Source organism: Pipistrellus hanaki (assembly GCF_964339955.1).
Source record: "Pipistrellus hanaki genome assembly, chromosome: 2".
NCBI classification, from domain to species: domain Eukaryota; kingdom Metazoa; phylum Chordata; class Mammalia; order Chiroptera; family Vespertilionidae; genus Pipistrellus; species Pipistrellus hanaki.
The window spans coordinates 136,963,620-136,981,728 of NC_140504.1; the positions used below are offsets into that span (position 1 = coordinate 136,963,620).

The 18,109-nt window shown below is 39.3% G+C and overlaps 1 pseudogene across 1 annotated transcript in view; it reads left to right on the forward strand.

The window, feature by feature from the left end:
• LOC311616669 (guanylate-binding protein 6-like) overlaps nt 1-4,021 on the forward strand; it is a 98,060-nt pseudogene extending 94,039 nt beyond the window's left edge. The window contains exons 8-11 of the transcript XR_014797037.1: nt 441-653; nt 1,569-1,671; nt 1,989-2,182; nt 3,131-4,021. The product of XR_014797037.1 is annotated as a guanylate-binding protein 6-like (transcript). The remainder of the gene's footprint in view (nt 1-440; nt 654-1,568; nt 1,672-1,988; nt 2,183-3,130) is intronic.
• Nucleotides 4,022-18,109: the final 14,088 nt, after the last annotated feature.

The window sequence follows — 18,109 nt, forward strand, 5'->3', positions numbered from 1 at the left end:
CCTTAACACCCAAAAGTTATTCCTCTGCTAGTCACTTTCTTGAGGAACTCTCCTACTCTCAGGAACCAAATGTCTCTTAACAGACCCTCTATACCAGGCTATTTTCAATTCCTATGGCTCCTTGTTGTATCATTGCATCATTGAAGATGGATTTACCAAAAGTTACAGCTGCACAAGCCATAGAGATAAGGGAATTCAACACCAACATTTTTTTATGAGGAACCTGAGCCCTAGGAAGGTTGGAAACTTTTCCCTGGCTCACATGGAATTACCTTGCTTGTGGGTAAAGGAAGCCTTGTAATTCCTGTTTTATTCCATGTCCTCCAGCAGAATGCCTTTCTTATGAGGACTACAGCTAGACTTCCTTCCACCAGATTCTTTGGAATTTTTTCTCCTTTGTTACTTTCTCCTGGTGACAGTCCTCTATACTTCCCTTGCAGGAAATCATAAAGCATAAGCAGGATGAGTTCTTGCTGCAGAATGAAGATGCATCTGTTAAATACTGTCAGGATACACTTAAGCAGCTTTCCAAGTCCCTAATGGAAGCTATTTCAGCAGGCATGTTCTCTTTTCCTGGTGGTCACAAGCTCTACATGGAAAGAAAGGAAAAGATTGAACAGGACTACTGGCAAGTGCCCAAGAAAGGAGTAATGGTGAGGAATAAGGGGAACATAGGGATCATAAGAGTAAAGTCAAGAGTGTCTCTTGCAAGTCGGAGAGCACAGCATCAGTTATGGGAACATCGGAGAATGGAGATATCATGACTCTTAGCATTGAAGGCCTACTATTTCATCTACCTTTTTATAGAGAATCAAAATGCCCATTCTCAAAAATGAAAATAGATTTCTGAAATCCACAAGAGACACAAGAGAAATAATCATTTCTATCCAACAATATTATATCCAGTGTGTCAAAGGCAGACAATTTAGAAATTGAAGTCAGAACCTTTGTACTTAAGGCTGATCAAAAGAGAAAAGGAAGTCAAATGTGTAGACAGTTGCTCACAGGCTTATCATACTTATGAACCTGAGATAATTGGCTATATAGTGATGGTACAATAACATTAATTAACAATGCAATTAATATTTATTGAACTTTTACTGTTAAGACACAGTATTGAGCTCTTTCCCTAGAATTTTAATTTTATCCTTTATATAGCATTAGGGAGCATCTATAATTTTTCAATATTTTACACAGTGAACTGAGAGGCAGAGATGGTTTAAAACAACTTGCCTAGCGTTAAAGTCAGCAAGTGGCAATGGAGAACAGGAGTACTAATTGGAGACAACATTACTGCCTGGTAAGCAAATATACAAAGGCAGAGATAGTGGGTTTGTGGAACTGAACATGGTTCTCATTGTCTGGAACTCAGAGAAAAGAATAGAAAGTAACACTGGGAGAGAGACTGCAGGGAGTATAAAGAGCCCCTGTTGCTCTAAGGAGCTTGGAAACTATGTGGAATCATGATGCAATTTTAACCATAAAGGAAAAATTACATGGACATAGTTCCTTTTGCAGCACTGTTTTTCCCTGTGAAAATCAAAGTTTGTTCCATCTTCTCTCCTCAGGCAAATGAAGTTCTCTATAGGTTCCTGCAGTCACAGGCAGCAACAGAGAATTCCATCCTGCAGGGAGACAAAGCGCTCACGGATGGGGAGAAGGCCATGGCAGGTAAGTGGCAGGGCTGGGCTCACAATGGGTGGCAGGTACCTGCAGTGTCCTTTGACAGCTGTGAGAACAAAACCTCCTGAAACAAGGAGCTTTCTGTCCTTCTGTGGGACATACTCTATAACTCTGAAAACACCAGGGCACCTCAGCGGGCCAGGGCCTTTCCCATCACACTCTGAAATGTCCTCCTGATGGTGTGGCAAAGGGAGCAGTTCAGATTCTTCCACCTCCCCTTCCAGTTTGGCTTGTTCTCAGAGCTCAGGAGGGTAGAGATCAGTCCTCACCAAATTTTTTTCCTCTCTCAAACCTCCCTGGGGCAGTGGAGCAGGCCAAGAAAGAGGCAGCTGAGAAGGAACAGGAGCTGATGAAACAGAAACTGCAGGAGCAGGAGCAGAAAATGGAGGCAGATAGGAGGAGTCGTGATGAAAATATATTGCAACTGATGAAGAAGATGGAGAAGAAAATAGAGAATATAATAAAAGAGACGAATATGATGTTGGAGCATAAATTGAAGGTAAATCCTGCCATGGCCTCAGTAGTGTTTCATGGTCATTGTCCTGGTACATCACATGGGATGGAGAATGTTACATCAAGACCATTGAAGCATACCATTGCCATTTACTACTTGTGATTTGCTAAAGCCTTGAATCTTCCTTGTCCCCTTTCTTTGTACAAAAAAAAAAAATCCTTAATATCTCTGCATAGACTCTAGAGTGGTCAGGACAAGCATCTCATCTCTGAACACTTGTGGAATATAAATAGGGTTTGAGGTGATATTTTAGGCTACTTAAAAGTGATCTTATTTGGCCTGGATAAATAGATATTAGAAATATATATATTTATTATTACCACCAACTGGTTTGCTTTATCAAGATTATTGCCTATTATCAGGAACCCTACTACCACCCAAACACTCTAAGGTAGATCTATACTGACAATAAATTATCATAAATTTCCAGATTAAAAAATGAAACCTGCTGAGTTGTTCCCAGATATGGAGATTCTACCCAAGTTATCATATGGCAAAGGAAGAATTCCTAATTGGCTATCTGTACATGTTTATAATAGGGTTATTGAACATGTATAATTTCCCATGTTTTTCTGCATTTTGGTTGGCCATATTATTCCAAGTGGGACTGAAAATTAGTACTAGCAGATTAAGTTTACTTCTCAACTGGTATTATGACCGACACATAGTATATTTGTCCTCAGGCCAGGCTTAGTATTCTAGCAAAACCCAATAAGTATATGAATATTTGTAAGACTATAAACATGCATTCTTTCTGTGTTTAGGTCCAAGACAGGATTATTTCTTGTTGCAAAATTATCTTTGTGTAAGAGAGAACAATTTTAAGAGTAGAAGGGAAAAAAATCTTAAATATAAAATGTAATCTTTTGAAAAACATAGGAATTTAAAACATTTTACTTCTCTCCTCACCTTTTTTTTTTTTTTTTTTTTTAGGTTCAAGAAGATTTGCTTAGAGAAGGATTTAAAAAGAAATCTGAAGATATGAATGTAGAGATCAATCATTTGAGAAATATAATTGATAGTAGTAATAGTGACAATAGTCCCTATATTACAAAAATCATGGAAACACTTGCCAGTGAGATTGATTCAATATTTTGTACATCTGGTAAATTTTGGGGTAATGTTTTGAGAAGCTTTGGCTCATTATTTAAAGATAAATAATTCTTTGAAATACAGTATACAATATGCATATATGTTATGGCTTGTTTTTGGTGTGTATTCCTTTTGTTTTCATTCATCTAAGCCTTAAACATGAAAAGTGCCTACTAATGAATATCAATGTCTTGCCCTCATTAGATAGGATAAATGTTCATATGCTTTGATATGGCATGCTTACTTAATGAAACATATATGTTTAAATAAATATACTTACAATTAATCAAGTTATCACTTTAAATGGCAAAAGATTGGAAACTACTAATAAATTCAACTATATGAATTGGTAATAAAAATTTAACCTTTGCAAATGGTGGAATATTATGCAGCCAGTAAATAGAGAATTTAGCTCTATTTTTATAAATATTCAACAATCTTGAAAATACATTGTAAAATGAGGTACATGAGAAGTATATAATGTGTTTACAGGAAAAAATGTAAGTACTGTGTGCAAGCATATGTATGTGTACACATTGAATATCTATAGGAACCCTTAAATAAGTAATATCAGTTCTTACTTGGAAGAAGTGGGTGGGATCAGGGTAAACAAGTCACATGCTTTTAATTATATACTCTTTCTTTTGAATCCTGTAAAGAAATTTTATAAATAAATAAATAACAAAGAAAATGTAAAGTGTAATACTAATAAAAAGGCTAATATGCTAAGTGTCCTACCATTCATTTGACAGGTCATACACTTACCACCAGGGGGCAGATGCTTCTACTTGTCGGTTAGCTTGCTTCTGGGGTCTGGCGATTGGGATTGGGTGCCCTGGAGCCCTCCTGTGGTCCCTCCCCCGCACCAATCATGCACCAGTTGGGTCCCTCGACATGGACTGTGCCCTCTTGCAATCTGAGATCCTTGGAGGGATGTTGGAGAGCCTGTTTCAACCCGATTCCTTCAGGCCAGGCCAAGGGACCCCCACTGGTGCGCAAATCCATGCACCAGGCCTCTAGTAATGATAATAATGACAAGAAAATGTAAAAAATGGCTATTGAATCATGAAAGTTCTCCCTGCTTTTAGAAATGATACCAGCCTGCACAATTAGGAGTTTCAGATCAAATTAAAGTATAGAAAGTATAAAATTTGCATCCTCATCTTGTTTCCTTTTAGACATGGTTCTCAATTCATTATATTTGTTTCAAAACTAAGATATACACTTTCCTATCTCTCTTGGAATATCAACTAAAAAAAAAAAAAAGAAAGAAAAAAAAAAGAAAGAAAGAATATAAAATAATTTCAGATAGAGGAGTTTCTATTTCCTATCCTGAATTATACTTTTCAGCTATTAGAAGCAAATTACCAAACATTAGAACATGCACTGGTGAGAGAGATCTTATCATTCTCAAAAGTGCAATGGTGGCGTATATGCTATAAGCAAGAGCCAAGGAAACATGTGCCATTGCAGAACTGGATGGCCTGCTGGTGTTGGGAATGATAAGCCTTGACACATGGAGACCAGTGGTGGCACTGAAATACCCAAAGCCAAGCACATACAATGAATAGTAGTCAATATCATGGCTTGTCTTAGCTCAAGCTGCTGCACAAAGTTACCATATATTGTGTGTCTTATAAATAAAGTATTTATTTCTGGAGGCTGCTAGTTCCAGATCAGCATGCTAGCATTGGGAGTTTCTTGATCAGAATTCTCTTCCTGATTTGCTGAGGGCTGCTTTCTTGTTGTGTCTTCACATGGTGGGAAGGGTTGGGAGGAGCTCTTATGATTTTTATTATAAGGTTAGTCAAACAATAGTGCAAGAGAGAGGATGTAAGGTAGTGAAATATCATTTTTAACCTAGTTGTATGGCAGGAAAAAATAACTTGCAAAATGGGTGCAAAATTTATATTTGGAGGAGAGTTTTTCTTGAATAAGTCAAGAAAGTTCTAATTTTGTTTTAGTTTAGGCAAAAATAAAAATAGCTTAACTATAAAGTCGGCAGTACAGTAGTAAATGCAGATCCAAAAGAGCAGTGGATATGGATACAATAAATATTAATCCAATAAAAACATCAAAATAATGTATTCTTTATTAAAGAGAGGAGATAAAATAATTCAGGAAAAGTCTGGATATAGATCAAGTATTAGAATCCCCTTGAGTTGTTTTGAGGAGAATAAGTTGAGTAATTTTGAGTTTCATGATTTAAGTCTAAATATTGCCTTTTATAACATAATCAATTAAAGAACAGAGAAAATTTTTAATTTCTATATTGGGACACATAAAAATGATTTTCACACATCACAGTAAATAAAAAAGATAACATGAAAAATGTCAAGTAAAGTTAGAAAATATTTTTAGAAAGAAATAGTGACAGAAAACTTCCTCCACCTGGTGAAAGAATTAGACCTACAAGTCCAGGAAGCGCACAAAACCCCAAACAAAAGGAATCCAAAGAGGACCACATCAAGACACATCAAAATTAAAATTCCAACAGCAAAAGACAAAGAGAATATTAAAAGCAGCAAGAGAGAGAGAGAGAGAAACAGGAGCACCCATACGATTGTCAGCTGATTTCTCAACAGAAACCATGCAGGCCAGATGGGAATGGCAAGAAATATTCAAGGTGATGAATAGCAAGAACCTACAGCCAAAAATACACTACTCAGCAAAGCTATCACTCAGAATCGAAGGCCAGATAAAGAGCTTCACTAAAAAAACAAACAAAAAAACAAAAAAACACATAAAGGAGTTCATTAATACCAAACAAGAATTATATGAATTGCTGAAGGTGGTTCTTTCGGAAGAGAAAGTAAATAAAGATAAAAATTATGAACAACAAATACATAACTATCAACAAGTGAATCTAAAAACCAAGGGAATTAAAAAACCTGATGAACAATATTAACTGTTGAATATAATAGAATCAGAGGTATGGAAGGGGAGTGGACTGATGATTCTCTGGGAAAAGAGGAATGGGGCGTGTGGGAAGAGACTGAACATAAACTGTCCACCTATGGATGAGGATAATAGGGGGTGGGGAAAGGGCAGAGGATGGGGTAGGAACCTCGTTGAGGGGGAAAAAAATGAGGAACTTTTGTAATAATATGAACAATAAAGGTTTATTTTAAAAAATTGACAGAGACATTAAAGTAAATAAAAAATAGAAAATATTTTTAAAAGATGAACAAATTTGGCCTAATGTATGAATGTAGAACCCTATACACAACAATAGTAGAATATGCTTTTTTGTAAAGCACACTAAGAAATGTCACATGAATTACCTGTACCAAACCAGAAAGCATGGTTAGTTGTCTTATGTCAGATGGAGAGCCTTGGTGATGGGTTTGTGTTCATGTGATTTATGAGGGTGTGCTTTCAACAGAGGGGATCTAAGGGAAGCGGGAGAGGGCAAGAAAATAGGAATGAAAAGAGGCTATGGTTGCAGGCAAAAAATGGCTTCAAGCTGATACACTGGGATTTCGGTAGCACAAATAGCATGAGAATTTGTCCCTCCTTGAAGCAAAGTGCTAGACATTTGTACCCCATCAGGCATTATCTGGGGGCTATCCATCTTTACCAGAGCAGCTACCATGCTGTTAAGGAAAATTCTCCAAAGAAAAGAACAGCTATGAGCTTTTTAGCAATGAACATGCACAGCAATAGAAGGATGGATGCAAAGCCTTGTAAGATGATCAAACTGAGGCACTAATAGCAAACAGCACCAGTATAAAGATTAGTATTTGCATACCTACGTTGTGCCATGGTCTATGTATGCCTACTTACCATCCCACACTGATGGGGTTCATGTCATTCAGGCAGCCAATTATCTAGATCTAGAATCCCTTTGCAGAAATTTTATTTTCAGAGTCCTCTGGGTACAATTTACTACTAACCAAAATCCCTAGAAAGCAAATACTGGGATGGAAATTTGCATGTAAATTGTTTATTAGGGAAAGCTCCAGGGATAAGCACTTATAATAGTATGTAGAAGGAAATGGGTTAGGGTAGAAAGGGAAGTTTAGCTATAGTTTTAACAGTTGCTTCACCCATTTCAATGGAGAATCTGGACTTTAGTAATCCATCTCATTTCCCCATTTTTTAAGAGATTAGTCAGAATAATGAACATCCTAGGAAGGGCTGACTTTAGGCAAACTGACTATTCAGAAGAGAGTTGAAAACATGTGTTTGCAGGAGAGCTTGCATTTCAGAACAAAGGAATCTAAGGAGGTTAGGGGACATGGGAGAGGTGAAAAGTGGTGAGAACAATGGATATATACTTCATTGAAGTTCAAGAGAATTTGTGTAGGAATTGTGGAAGAAGGGCTCACAATACAAAAATGAAACTGATGGGCAAAGAATTCAATTTGTAATGGCAATTTTTCTTTTTTTTTAAATAAATTTTTATTGTTCATATTATTACAAATGTGCCTTATTCCACCCCCCCTCCCTTGCTCTCCTCCACCAGGTTCCCACCCCACCCTCTGCCCTTTCCCCACCCCCATTGTCCTCATCCATAGGTGCACAGTTTGTGTTCAGTCTCTTCCCACAACCCCCTCTCCCCTTTTCCTCAAGAATCATCAGTTCACTCCCCTTCCATGCCTCTGATTCCATTATATTCAACAGTTGATATTGTTCATCAGATTTTTTTTTAATTTCCTTGGTTTCTTTAGATTCACTTATTGACAGTTACGTATTTGTTGTTCATGATTTTTATCTTTATTTACTTTCTCTTCTGAAAGAACCCCCTTCAGCAATTCATATAATTCTCGTTTGGTGGTGATGAACTCCTTTAGCTTTTTTTTATTAGTGAAGCTCTTTATCTGACCTTCGATTCTGAGTGATAGCTTTGCTGGATAGATTATCTTTGGCTGTAGGTTCTTACTATTCATCACCTTGAATATTTCTTGCCATTTCCGTCTGGCCTGCATGATTTCTGTTGAGAAATCAGCTGACAATCGTATAAGTGCTCCTTTATAGGCAACTACCTTCTGTTCTCTTGCTACTTTTAATGTTCTCTCTTTGTCTTTTGCCCTTGGAATTTTAATTATGATTTGTCTTGGTGTGGTCCTCTTTAGATTCCTTTGTTTGGAGTTCTGTGAGCTTCCTGGACTTGTAAGTCTAATTCTTTCACTAGGTGGGGGAAGTTTTCTGTCACTATTTCTTTCAGTATGTTTTCTATATCTTGCTCTCTCTCATTTTCTGGGACCCCCATAATTCTGATGTTGGTTCACTTGAAGTTGTCCCAGAGGTTTCTTACATTATCTTCAATTTTCTGGATTCTCTTGCCTTCTTGCTTCTGCGGAGGAGTGTCTTCTGGCCCTTTATGTTCCAAATCTTTGACTTGATTCTTGCGATCTTCCATTCTGTTTTTGGGACTCTGTATAATATTTTTTATTTCAGACAATGTATTCTTTATTTCTTGTTGATCCCTTATCATTTCTTGTTGATTCCTTATTAATTCTAGTTGATCTCTTTTCATATCCTCATAGGTCTTATTGACCTTTTCTAGGAAATTCTTGAAAAACCTTATAAGCATAGATTTGAACTCTATATCCAGTTGCTTTTTGTCCTCCATTTCTTTCGTTTATGATCTATTTCATCTTGGCATTTTCGTAGCTTCCCTGATGGGGCAGGGTTTCAGGGTGTAGCCTGCAGCTTTGGCTTCCGTCAGCCCTGCCCTATGCGGGCCCTGAGTCTCAGGGTCCTTCAGTACTCAATGCAAGTGCCTCTGAGAGAAAGATGCCCTCAATTTTCACCTGCTATCAAACAGTCTAGGCTTTCCCCCAATGAGCCCGGTATTGGGGTTCAGTTCATTTGGAAGTGGAGTTGGAGATGGCCTTCAGAGCAGTCTGGGGCCTCTGTCTTCTTCCCGCCAGGGCAATCCCAGGTCACAGCCAACCATCCCTTCTCTGCACTCAATGTGTGCGCCTTCGGGACCTCCTTTCGCCACTCCCCCGGGGGTTCCGCCTTACAACCCAGCTCCCTATGGATGAGCCTGGGTCCCCGGGGTCTGGCCTAGAACTGGGGTTCAGAACAGTCGGAACTTTTATCTCCCTCCTGCTAGGGAACGCCAGCCAGGCACTCAGCCTCCCTCCTCTCCGGCTGCGTCCTCTCCGCATGCTCCGTGTGTCTCCGTACCTTGGGCTTTTACAGCTCCTCCACTCTTCCTTCTGGTTTTCTCCTTGCTTCTCGTTGTAGAATTTCCAGTCAGTCGACTTTCCTGTAGTTCTGGGTAATGTCTATTTTATGTTTTAGTTGTATTTTATTGAAATTGTTGTGTGCAGCTGCGGCTAGGTGTTTACTTGTGCAGCCATCTTGGATTCTCCTGTAATGGCAATTTTTCTAAGTGAAAATGTTATTATTGTTAATTCCAAAATTTGACCTTCTGTAGCAGTTAGGGTTCTACAAACAAACAAACAAACAAACAAAGAAAACAAAACAACAAACAAACAAACCCAGAACCAATAGGATGTGTATATACAATATACATAGAAAGAAATTTATTGAGAAATCCACAGCATACATCATAATGGTGAAAGATTGAAAGATTTTTCTCTACAATCAGGAGCTAGACATGAATGCCTGTTTTCATCACTTTCATTTCAACACTGTACTGAAAAATTATAGCCAGAGCATTTAGCAAGAAAAAGAAAGGCATCCAAATTGGAAAGGAAGAAGTAAAATTATTTCTGTTCACAGATGATATGATTTTATGTGTAGAAAACTAAAGATTCCACACATAAGACGTTAAAATAAACCAATTCACCAAAGAAGTAGTCAATATGCAAACATTAGTTGCATTTCTATATACTAACTATGCACAGACTGAAAAGGAAATTAAGAAAACTATTTGTAGGAGAATATGGAGTAATCAATGTTGTTGAGGAAGTTTATTCTGTGAGATAAGTGATTGCAAAGCGTACATAGTGACATAGTTTCCCTTGATTTCACATCCAGGACCTAGCACTTGTTCACATATAAATTTGTGCATATCCCTCAGTCTTTCTGAACTGTATTGATTACACATGCAAAGTGGATATAATAAGTCCAAATTTGCAAGGTTTTTATAATGAGCAGTGAGGTCAGCTTTGTAATGAATGCATCTGTCACAGAGCTCAGCAGTGAATGAGAATCATTGCTTGAATTTTTGTTTTATTATGGAAGTAAAACTTAGTATCTAGTGTTTCATCACTATCATCAAATGTTATTCTACATTTTGTGCCATAGAAAAGTACAGAGGTCCCACAGGCCCTTTGCTGATGTGCACATGCTTTGACTAACCTTGAAGCAGAGAGTGAATTTGTGATGTTATTACTACAGAGAAACTACTTTGGCTTTGCAGGTTGCCATGGCATCTGGACCCATCATGTTGGCCCCCATGTGTTTGGTGGAAAACAAAGATGAGCAGATGTCAGTGAACCAGAAAGCATCAAAGATTCTTTACAAGATTTCTCAACCAGTGGTGGGTGTGGCCATCGTTGGGCTGTATCGCACAGGAAAATCCTATTTGATGAACTAACTGTCTTGCAAGAGAAAAGTGTGGTGAGTGAAGTCCTGTGACAGAAGCTGTTTGCTTAACTCCAGCTGAATCTCAGCGTCTCACTACTTCTCTAGGGTCACAGGAAGAGAGATCCCAGATTTCTTATTAGACACATTTTCTAATTCTAGTTCTCACCAGCAAACTTGCACCTTGACCATTTTCTGTTCCTAATTCTTACATCTATTTTCTGCTTCCTATAAAAGGAAAATCTCCCAAACTAGTGCTCTCACACATCTCTTCTAACCCACCGGGCATTAAGCTCTTGGAGTTACGTCTCCCACATGAAATTTTGCTTTCATGTGACATTTAACTATGATATTCTTATTAACTAACCAACATGCTTGAATATCTGTCATCTTAAAATTTTTCTCTGGACTCCATATCTCATTATGACTACTACCTCATTTTTTTCTTTTTACTCCTCTTCAAGCTAAAATACTTTGTCTTAATTTCCTTTCCCAATTTTACTCTTCCTACTTCTCTTTTCAATTGACTTCTCACTGTTTTCAACCTTAACTGTACACTGAATGCTCTTATTATGTTTACCAATGAACTTCATTTTGTATGAGAATGGATTTTTCTTTAGATCCATTTTAGTTCCCTGTTTGACATCTTATCTCATTGTTGATATCTCTCTGCTACTTGAAATTCTTTCTTTACTTGGCTTCTGTGGCACCACACTCTTCTGGGTTTCTTTTTATCCCTGTGTCTAGTTCTCTTCAATCTCCAATCTCTTTACCAGCCTCCAATTTTTTGTTTTAGATGTCCTTGCTTAAAGGACACTGCAGATGCACATGTCTTCTCAGGGATACTTACACTGCTGATAGTATATAGAAGTTAATTTTAGTTCAAGCTATTGCTACAATAAAAGCCTAAGGAGGCAGGTGAACAGGGCTAATTGGTTTCTCAATCCAAGCAGTCTCTAGCCCTCCCTTTCACAGAAACGTGTGTCAGAGTAATCATTCAGTCAATGCTCAGGGTCCGTCAGTCAGCCCCGGCAAATGGTTCACTGTGTGAGGATTGAACGCAATGGTGAGGCAGAAACCTTGAAAACGAAAGTAACTGCACAGTAAGTAATTGGAGCCAACTTGTTATTTCCAAGTTTGAGGGGATTGTTTCTCAGCTTAGGTTTCACAATGGGACAACAGCTGTCCACAGAACAACATCAATATATCACAGTGCTTAAACAGTTATTAAAAGCCAGTGGTGCCTCTGTTACAGAACAACTAAAGAGCCTGTTACAGGCTGTTATAATTTGCGGGTAGGATCGGGCCTAAACTGACAGTCGGACATTTCTTTCACAATCCAGGATTGCTGGCTCCAAACTGCTTGCCTGCCTGCCTTCATGATTGCCCCTAACTGCTTCTGTCTGCCAGCCTAATCACCCACTAACCACTCCCCTGCCAGCCTGATTGATGCCTAACTGCTCCCCTGCCAGCATAATTGACCTTAACTGCCCTTCCCTGCAGGCCTGGTCACCCCTAACTGTTCTCCCTTGCAAGCCTGGTCCCTCCAAACTGCCCTCCCTTACTGGCCATTTGTGTCCACATGGGGTCAGTCATCTTTGACCACATTGGGGCAATCATCTTGTGTGTTGGAGTAATAATCAATTTGCATGTTATTATTTTATTGGATAGGAGGATAGAGGCCTAGTGCATGGGTGGGAGCCAGCTGGTTTGCCCTAAAGGGTGTCCCAGATCAAGGTGGGGGTTCCCTTGGGGCGTGGGGCAGCCTGAATGAGGGGCCTGTGGTCACACTCCCTGGCAAACCAAACAGAGGCCCTAGTATCTGGGATTTATTGATCTTCTATAATTGAAACTTTGTAGCCTTGAGCCGAGGTCAAGGCAAGTCAGGGCTGTGGAACCTGGCTTCCTCTATCGCCAGGGGCAACTCAAGCCTCTTGCTTTCTTCAGCTTTGTGACTGCCACCATTTTTGTTGGTGTTAATTTATCTTCTATAATTGAAACTTTGTAGCCTTAAGTGGAGGCCAAGGCAGGTGGAAAGCTTGGCTTCTTCTATTGCCAGGGTAACCCAAGCATCCTGCTCTCTCTGTGGCCACAGCCATCTTGTTTGGGTTAATTTGCATACTCACTCCTGATTGTCCAGTGTATTATGTTGACGATTATTGTGGCTTTAGGAAAACAACTCTGCCATGTGTTCGTATATCTAGCAAATACCAATCTAATCAATGTATTGCATTCTCTGCACAATCTATTCAGAAATGAATGTGATCCCTAGAATAAGATGGACTTTTCATGATCCTATCATCTTCACGCAATGTGGTGATAAAATGATAACATGCGTAGCTCACACAATAGCATGAAAGGCCATCAGGTACAATAGGTTTCTATAATAGGTGATACTCTTGTCTGAAAAAAAAAAAGCATTTGGACATTAAACACAGCACTGCAGTGCATGTTGGGAAATACTGAGCTTGAAGGTCATAGAGGGCTGGTTAGTCACCTGATACGACTGTGCCTGAAAAATCTCTATCTCAACCATCTCTCTCTCTCTCTCTCTCTCTCTCTCTCTCTCTCTCTCTCTCTCTCTCTCTTTCTCTCCATTCTTCTTCTTTTTTTTTTTTAATCCAATAAAACATAATACCCAAGTGTGGTTTGTGGTCCAGGCACCATCAAAAGCGTCTCCTAATTCAAACTTCAAGGAAATGTTACTTTCAGATTCTTCCTTCCTATAAGATCCAATGCTGATGGTGAAAGGGGAGACAGAATATCATCAGTCAACTTGGAATTCCTATACCATCAATACATGTGAGTAATATTGGGTCATGTAACTGGGTCAGTGAGTCCTTATAGAAGTTGTAGCCTCAGAAGAACTTGGACAGAGAACTATAGTTATAGCTAGGCAGACCTCACCCCTGGTCATTGGACAAGAGAAACTGCTGCCTCAGAAGATTCTTGGAGCAGAAAGCAAGAGGGGGATCATTAATGCTTCCCCTTCTCATTCCTACAAAAGCCTTTGCCATGCATAGCAAAACAATACCTTGAAAAGAATCAGCACAGCGGTGGTGAGAGGAGGCCAACTCTACCACAGACTGACTTCTCTCAATCCACATTGCCATTGTAATAGGCTGGCTAGTTCACAATCACTTGGACCTTTTCCTCGTTTCATATCTAACAAGACCGTTAAACTCAATAGCTAGGATGGTAATGGATAACTGAATAACTCTCAATTATATGTTTGCAGAACAGGTGTATTGTTGCCTACACCTTTGGAGTTTACACATCAACAGCTCAGAGAACATAGAAACTAAACTGCAGAAGATCCATACTTCAGTGGGACACTTATCAGCAATATACCCACAGTCCCACCTAGACACTTTTCTTTTAAAATCTCTTTAATTGGCTTAGTCCAGATTCACGAAGTTTTTAGTTTAGTTCCATCCTCCAGGGAGGACTGATCATGCTGCTGTGTCTGCTTCTCTTAGTGATCCCGATGAAATGCTGTCTCCAAATGAAAGGGAGGTTCTGTGAGCAAGCTGTACCCATGTAAGATGTTCAGGGACCATATCAGAACCAGCTCTGCCTCCAAAGTTTGGATGGGCAGTGGTCTTCCCAGATTTTATGTGCTTTTTCTGGTATTTTAGCAGCTGATCAGGGTGTGGGGGTGGACTATTGGTAAAGGCAGTCTAATGAATACACTCTTCTGACCCCTGCACAGCTGCATAAGAGACACCATTGGCCTAGAACATTTCATTACATGAAGATTAGGAGGTCACACCACCTATGCTCAGCTTATTGCCTTGTTTGGGAATATTTTTCCCTGTTCTGGGCTTGATGAGTGCTTTTTCACTATTCGTAAAGAGTATGTCACATGGCACCTTGCCAACTCCACTGCTATCTCTCTCCCTGGAGGTGAGAGAAGGGTGTCCTTCACTTGCAACCCAAGAGAGCTGTGTGCAGACAATCTCCCTGTACTAGCTCCAAGGCAAGGCCTGCTGGCCATGGGAGATTAGTGCTTGCTATTGAAACTGATCTCTTCTCTGTGTGAGTTATATCTTTCTTGAAGACCCTGACACCTGCAAAGCATGCAGTGTGTTGACGTCCTGGGACTGCTGTGCCTGGTGGTAACCATTATTATGCTTTTTGTTATCCTCCAGATAGTGGACCACTCCCACCAGTAACAGTGTAATAGGTGGCAACAGGTGGCACATTAGTTTTGTGTCAACCTAGGTAGGCTATGGTACCCAATTGTATGGTAAAACATGAGTGTAAATGTGATATTTATTTTTTTTTAGATGTAATTAATATTTTAAGCAGGAATGTTTGAATAAATCAGTTTATTCTCCATAATGTGAGCAGGCTTCAATATATCAGCTGAAGACTTCAAAAGCAAAGACTGAGATTGCCTAAAGAAGAATTTCTTTAAGATGGTAATATAGAAATCCTGATGTGTTTCCAACTTGGTGCCTGATAGATTTTGAAGTAAAGAATGCACTGTATGCTCTTACCTAAATTTTTAGCCTGCAGAATTTGTCAGCCCTACAATTGATCCATTTCCTTAAAATAAATCTCTGCCTCTGTCTCTGCCTCTCTTTCCTCTCCCCCTCTCATTCTTTTCCTTTCTGTATTGGTGTGTGTGTGTGCGTTTGTGTGTGTGCACGCGCGCGCGCAGCCTATAATATAAACACACATACAATTCTGGAGAATGATGACTGGTATACCATAACTACCAAACAAATTTAACAACTGTGTTGTGGAAGAGGAAGCAATTTTGAGTATTTCCTAGGCATATGGAAATACAAGATGAGCTTGAAATATCTGCAAAAATTAGTAACGTATAAAAACTGCATTTAAGAATGCATTTAAGAATGCATTTAAAATGATCCTGTGAACGACTAAAATTAAAATTAGCATTATTAATGTAAAAATTCAGAAGATAAATTCCACAGCAGGTTAGAGTCAATTGAAGAGAGATTGAATGACACAAATCAGGGAAAATGTAAGAAACACCTGGAATCAAAGTAGAAAAAATAATAAATTCACACCTGGATAAATCAAATTGTCTAAAGGTGTTTACAAAGAAAGGATAATTTTTTTTAAATGGTAAGCTGACTCCGTGGCAGTATCAATGGAGGTCTGACAAAAGTGCAATGATATTTTTAAGGTATTCAGAAAAATGTGATCCTCAACCTGCATGTAACCAAAACTAAAATGTTTCAAGTATAAGTGCAAAGTTCATATTTGGAGGGGAGAAAAAAATAAAGGAGGAGGAGGAGTAGGAAGAAGAGGTAGAGGAGAAACATGGAAAGAAAATGGCTACTTTTAGCCAAGGAGAGAGGCTTGGAACATATCTTTTCCATATAGTCCTCAGAAGAAAACAGCTCTGCTAACATCTTCCATTTAGATTTCTAGCCTCCAGGACTGTGAAAGAATAAATTTTTGTTATTTAAGTGGCCCAGTTTGTGGTAGTTTGTTATGGAAGGCTTGGCAAAATAATGTAGATTTTGGTACCTGGATGTTGTAACAAATACCTAAAAATGTGGAGGCTTTGGCATTGGATAACAGGCAGAGGCTAGAAGAGTTTTGAGTGAATAATACAACATTTCTATCGATAGATTGTCTTAAAAAGACTATTGATAGAAATATGGACATTAAAGGTGATTCTTGTGAGAGCTCAGAAATAAGAGGGAGACTGTAGCAAGAGCTTCTGCCATCTTAGAGAATTTGTATTTTGTCATGAATAAAATGTTGTTGGAAGTGTGAATGTTAAACTTGCCTCTGGTGAGGTCCTGAACAAAATGGGGAACTTACTACTGGAAACTATAAGAAAGCAATCTTTGTTATAAAGTGGTAAAGAACTTGATCAAATTGTATTCTAGTGTTTTGTGGAAACTGGAACTTAAAAGTAATTAAATTAAATATTTAACTGAGGAGATTTGTAAGAAAAGTTTTTGAATGTATGGCCTATTTTCTCTGTGCTGCTTATAGTAAAACCAGAGGCCCATTGCATGAAGAGATTCATGCAACAGGTCTTCCTTCCCTTGGCTACCAGCACCTGTTTCCCTCCCGGGACCCAGGCCTTTGCTCTGGCCAGAGTCTGCCTTCTTTTTCTTTTGATGCAGACTTTGGCTGGAGTCTGCCATCTTCCTCTTCACTGCAAATTATGGGAGTCTGCAGTCTTGTCTTCACTGTGGCACTCTGCTCCTATAGATCCCTTTGCCTCCACCCTCCCTCTCATAGCAGGCATGCTGCCCCACCTGGCCACTCTGTGCCTGGACCAGCTGGGAAGCTGCCATCTTTGGTCTTCTAATTTGCACACTTGCTCTGTTTGGCTCTGGGCTTAGCAGAGGTATGGTCAATTTACATGTTTGTCTATTATTAGGTAAGATGCAAGAGAAGACAGAAAAATTGAAGTAATCATTAAGCAAAAAGCAATGAGCACTTGATTTGGATGATTTGAATGATTCTCAGCCCATCCATATAGCATGTTCTGAAAATTGTGCCAAGGGTATGGCTGGACAACCATTTGCTAAACATATTGGATATTTGGCTGTAGATCCATTCAACCATCTCAGTAGAAACCAGGAATCAGGATGTAGTTATCCAGGAATGCTCTATGAAAGACCTTCTCTAATGGCTTGGACCCCTAGGAGGCCAAGATGTTTTTTGAGAATTTCACATTAGCAAAATTAATGGCAGCCTGTACCAAAAGTGACATATCTATGACCAAATGGAGGAAGAAGGTCTTTGAGGGTAGAGCCACAGATGTCACAGCCAGTGGGGTTGCTACTGCCTGTGATCCCAAAAGACACAGGCCCATGTGTAAGCTGATATGGTCCTTGCATCCAAAGGGGCTAGCAAGGCTGGCCCCCTACCCATACAATTTTCCCAGACTTGTCTGGATGGTGACTATTAGTAAAATGAGAGCAATCTTTGTAGAATGAGTGCAACCTTTCATGGCTTGCCAAGAAGTCTGTAACTATTTACTGAGATTTGTTGTATTGAGAATCTGTCTGATTTGCTGTACTGAGAATTTGTCCTTCTGCTCTGTCTCTCCCTTAGAGATTAAAAGGAACAAAGAATACATTCCTCTTGACAGACCTCCTATTCAGTGTTTTGTGTATAAAAAGCATTACACAGTTAATAAAGTTGCTCCAGTCTCTACCTGTAGTCCTCCCAATCCCGCTTTCCTGTCTTTCTTTCTTTTCTCAATTCCCACCTCCCTACCTCAGCCTGGTTCAACCTGTCAGGCTGGCCCTGGCACCCATGGGTCAGGATCATCTCCTCCTCAGTTCCAGAAGGCAGGTCTGCCACCCA